This window comes from Pinus tabuliformis, chromosome 7 (genome assembly GCF_031772625.1).
Source record: "Pinus tabuliformis cultivar Carrire ecotype Pingquan chromosome 7, CPIR1, whole genome shotgun sequence".
NCBI classification, from domain to species: Eukaryota; Viridiplantae; Streptophyta; class Pinopsida; order Pinales; family Pinaceae; genus Pinus; species Pinus tabuliformis.
The window spans coordinates 778,605,295-778,610,943 of record NC_142293.1 but is presented as its reverse complement, the minus strand read 5'-3'; the positions used below and the strand labels follow the sequence as shown (position 1 = coordinate 778,610,943).

Genomic DNA, 5,649 nt, shown 5'->3' with positions numbered 1-5,649 from the left:
TTTCTTCATACCATATCTTCAAAGCTTAAATCATCATCAGCTTCATCAACCTCCACTATCCTTTTTGTGTCACCCATAGCTGTGACATAATTTCCTCAAACTCTGGGATTCTGAACCCTCTGTTCTATCTAATGGCAACACTAAACTTCACACAGCCTTCAGTACACATCGAATAGGGATTCTATTACCTCAAGCCCAGAATTCAAGTCCCTGTAGTTCTATTTCCAAATACCTTCAGGAATGCATTCGTTGTTCCTCTCCAGCGAGGGGTTTTGATGGCTCCTTTAGCTCCTATCTAACGCTCAATTTATGTTACCAACTTTAGCGATGGTGTTTAGATGGTTTTGACACTTGGTAAGGCGTCACCTAATAGCACGAGTATTCTTGGGGTGAAGATCAAGAGGCAAGTACTTATTTTTCTTATATGCTGCTCTTAATGCAAATCATTAGTTCTCAAAAATAATAGTCAAAACCTGAACTACTGATAGTGTGATGACATCTTAGAGAGCTTGTGTAACAACATCAAGATTTCATTTACTTTTTTCTTGAATTTGAATGGAGAATCATACTATGCCACGCTGAATAGGGACAACTCCTTCCCTTCTCATTCTGCAATTATTTGTTGGGATTTGGAAATGGAATCCTCCGAGGGTGTCCCTATGAGGTTCTGCAATTCTTTGTTGGGATCTAGAAATGGCGTCCTCCCAGGGGGTCCCTATGAGGCTTGCTTGCAGCTTCGCTGCCTCCTATATCATGTTGGAATCAGTCACAAATCCACTGAACCTTCTCATTGTAGCATGCACAACGTCCCATTTCCTGTCCTGCAATGCCAAGCTTTTTGCTGCTTCCAGTGGCTTTTTTTGGATTTTTTTCGACACATAGAAATTGATGAAAAAGGAAGACTCGCAGAAGGGGCCTCTCAACGGAAAAATTTCTTTCAACACTGGGGCCATCATTGACACCTTGGCCTGTTCTGCATTCTACCCTTGAATGTAATCAAACAAACTTAGGAATCTAGTCCCGGTAGCTTCTACAAAGGAACTGTTTTTAATGGGAGAAACTGTGGATAGATATATATGGATTACCAAGTTAATACTGCAAACTTGGTGTGTGAGCACTCCGGAAGAGCAAGGGGGACACTCATTTGCAAATGGAGATCATTAGGATCCAAGCATCATTTCTTTTGACATTGTAGTCATTAGGATCATGAATTCAAGGTTCATGCTTCCATTGTAAACTGATATTATATGCACATAGATAAATTTACTACGCACAGAGAATAATATATGAATGGTGATATGTGAAAGATCAACCAATGCTAACAACCCAACTTTATCTTATGGTTTTAAAAAACTCAGTGACTCATATCAACTCCTCGTGTAGGCATCAGAAGAGACTTCAACACATATTCGTCGCAAATTTTCAAAACACTTATACAATACACATATATGAATATAATGAATATACATTCAACATATGAACTAGCGCACATAACATAAAGAGATTCAACGCATTTGTAAAGGACATAACATAAGGAGAAACTCACTGCTTCATTCATTGAAGACATTATGGAAAGGATTGTCAGACCTGCATTATGGAAAGGATTTTCAAACCTACATTATATTAGAAAATGTCTGTATGAAAGTGGCACAGTTACTTTAGTGTAGAGCTAAAGAGAAGAATTTCAGGGAATTAACTGTAGACTAAAGAGTTTCTGTAAAGGAAATGCGTCTAATAGGGAGAAGAAATGGAAAAACTAACATGCACATAGAGGCCACAAAACTTGTGGCTCAAATATGAGCAGGGTAGGAAATCGCCTGCTCTGATACGATGTTAAATACATAAATGGAAGACACAAGATATGAAAGATAAATATTAGAGTGCTTTTATTATTGACAATGATATACATTTATTGTACATGGTGTGACCCTTGGATTCATATTCCAAGTGGTCTCTTGGACTCCCTTTGGCTGTTCAACTTCCACATCAACCCTTAGAGGACTAGGTGTCCAACAAACAGATTCATGCGGAACTGTCGAACCCCTCCTTGGAGTTGTAGAGCTTGAATAAGGAAAAAGTGGCTCGGGTGGAGGTGCACGAAGAAGTTTGGTGCCTAAAATGTAAAAACCAGGGGCATGATAAGGATCATTGCCCTGTTTTCATGAATTATATGGCAGGGGGAGGGCCCATGCCTCTAAGGCAGGAAGCCCCAGCAAGACCAATTACAGTGCCCATCCTGTGGTGCCCTATCTATCAAGTAGCAAGAAAACATGTAACAGATAATTTCCACTTGCTGCAAAAATTTGTGTAGGCACCCCAATAGTTATTTTTCAATTTCTCTAAATTGGTGTGCCACGATGAGTGTAACTGTCGTAGCTATGAGTCAATGATGGGCAAAATGCTTGTGTATCAAATGCAGATAGAAAATTAGCCTCTGGATCAAGAAATTGGGGGAGCGTGCTGAGGATATTAGGGGCGTGGACAAGGTTGAGGAGGAGGAGGACCTGGTAGTGGCTGAGGACAAGTTATTTGCTACATATGCGGAGTGCAAGGACACTACACGTGGGAATGTACAAGCCAAACTTGCCCATCTTGACGATACAATACTCAGTTTGACCATGTGATAGAAGAATACCCTATATTGATGGCTAAGATGTATGAGAAGAAACCACAGCTTCAATAGCTCACCTAGAATTTATAGATGATGAGGGTCAAGCCCCACAAGGAGGATCCCAATGTGAATATCATGCTATGAAGCAGAATGATGACCAATGATGATAAAGGAAAGCAGACTGAAGAAAGTGAGTGGGTTCACAAGGCTCTAGAAAAAGAAGTTGGGTTTGACCTGGAGCACATGAAGGAAATGTTCATGGAACTAAGGAAAGGCTTCACTGAGGCCTCTACCTCAAGAATTCAGGATAAGCTAGCTAAAGAAGTTGACCCGTCCATGCTTACCACTTTCTTGGAGACTTGTATGAAGTTTTGGATGATGGCAAGGTGGTGAAGGGGCTACATTAACTGATAAATAAGTGTGCTGGTAATGAAGGTGCTCTTGAAGAACACCATGCACTCTGAAAGATAGTTAAACACAACGTGAGAATAGGGTGCGAGATGAGGCTTACCGTGCAAATAGGAGAGTATGAAATGGATCAAGTTATTCTAGATCTGAGGTCGGATGTGAATGTTTTTCATAAACAGACATGGGAAAGAATGGGGATACCTACACTACAATGGTCCCCAATTCAGCTGAGGATGGAAAATCAACAGAAGGTTATCCCTATGGGGAGATTGCGTGGAGTGACTGTAGATATAGAACGAGCAAGCGTGTTTGCCGATTTTGAAGTAATAGAGATTGTTGATGACATAAATCCATACCCCACACTCCTGGGAATTGATTGGGCCATTGATATGAATAGAGTAATCAATTTAAAGAAACAGACGATGTCATTTGAAAGGAAATCACTCCGTGTAGCAGTCCCATTGGACCTTGCAGAAGGATCGCGGTACATTGAACCAATTTGTGATTATGAGGAAAATGACAATGATTTGGACTAGATCTATATGATAATAGCGCGAGATCAAGACTGGGTTAATCTGATAGCTGATGGACGAATTGCATGGGACCACGAAAGCTCCTGTACATCAGATTTAGATGAAGAATTGGAGCACTAATAGAATAGGTTGCACGAAGTATTTATGCTACGCTGTAATATGATGACTAAATCATTGCGCTATGTATCATCCGAGGTAAGAAGTTTTCCTTATTATGATGGTCTAACTGATAAATTTCTGGATGCATTTGAAAGGGAAGTACCAGAGAATCATCACTTCCAAGCATTGGATTTGGCATTGCACGCTATGCTTGCATGGTGGTGGGGTACACATAAAGACAATTTTGACGAATGGCGTGAGTACAAAAGAATGATGAGATTGCAGTTTGGTCACATGAAATTTCGAATAACTCAAAACTACGATGGGGGAAATGATCCACATGATAATTTAGAAAAATGGACTAAGGTTTATGGAATGGAGCCACCGCCAAAGTGGGTGCATATTTTCTATCACACTCGGGATATCGTTCCTATGAATTGGTACCTAGAAACAGAGCTTTTCCATGGTACCACAAAGTGGGACATCTTAAGAGAAGGATTTTTTATGGCCTCTAGCTTTGAGGACGGGTTCGAAAGAATTGATGAAGAATTGCAGGAGGTTAAGGTAGAAATATTCAAAATACCATAGGATCCTTTAGACTTGATTCACCTAGATTGGAGCACCCAGCTGTGCCACGCGTTAGAATGCTACAATGTGACCATTGAAGAAGATGATGAGGATCCAAGGAATATTAACATCTCAGAGGCAGAAGGCCACAAGTTGAGGGACTGCAGATCGATAATCCAAACATCACAACACCATTGAAGACTAGAAAACTGAACATTGGCACAGAAGCGGAGTTGAAATTTGCGAAGATTGGAGATTACTAGGATGATGCCACAATAGATAAGGTTTCTAAGTTGCTCCACGAATACCAAGATTTGTTCCTTACCAAATTTTTAGACCTGAAAGGTATCATAGGGGACTTGGGCATGATGAATATTTCCTTGACGCTAGATGCGAAGTCGATCAAGAAGAGGCCATATCACCTTAACCCCAAGTATAAAGAAAAGGCCTGCTTGGAATTGGGCATGATGCCTACAGTAGGTATTATTGAACTAGTGGAGCAATCTGATTGGGTGAGTCCAATGGTTGTTCAAGAAAAGAAGCAAAAAGATGAAATAAGGATTTGCGTAGATCTTAGGAAGCTGAACGATGCTTGTGTTCATGATCCTTTTCAGCTCCATTTACAAATGAAGTACTGGATAATGTTGGAGGGCAAGAGGCCTATTCATTCACTAATGGGTTCTCTAGATACCATCAGATTAATATCATGCCAGAAGATAGGAGTAAGGCCACCTTCGCGACAGAGTGGGGATGTTTCCAGTATATAGTGATGCCTTTTGGACTTAAGAATGCATAAACGATCTTCTCGTGCGTAGTCATCCCGACGTTCAAAGAATTCATTGACAAGTCCTTGGAGGTATATTTTGATGATTGGACAGTGTTTCAGCTAGTAAAGTGCCATGTGGCCAGTTTGTTCTTGATGTTGGATACATGCTGAAGGTATTAGATTGCACTAAACTTGAAGAAATGCTTGTTCTACATCCCTTTCAGAATCCTGCTGAGTCATGTGGTATGTAGGCAAGGACTTATGGTGGAACATGCTAAGATCATGGTAATAATTAATTTGGAGGCACCAAGAAGTGTTAAACAGTTGCGTGAAACACTGGTCCATACTGGGTAATATTGGAAGTTCATTAAAATTTGTGCCCAGATTACCGCACCTATGGAGAAACTACTAAAAAAAGGAATCTACGTTCTGTTGGGATGAAGAATGTCAGTGGAGCCTGGATGTACTGAAGGAGAAAATGGTCACCAAACCAATCCTAGTCTTCACGGGTTGGAGGAAAGAATTTCATGTTCATGTGGATGCTTCATGTATTGCACTAGGAGCAGCGCTGACACAGGCTGATGAAGGAGAATTGGATCACCCTATAGTATTTGTGAGCAGGAAGCTTTCTAAGGATGAAAAGAATTACTCGATAACCAAGCGCG

The 5,649-nt window shown here is 40.6% G+C and overlaps 1 pseudogene; it reads right to left on the bottom strand.

The window, feature by feature from the left end:
- Nucleotides 1–478: 478 nt before the first annotated feature.
- Nucleotides 479–3,850, bottom strand: LOC149249893 (uncharacterized; annotated as a pseudogene).
- Between the last annotated feature and the right edge of the window lie 1,799 nt (nucleotides 3,851–5,649).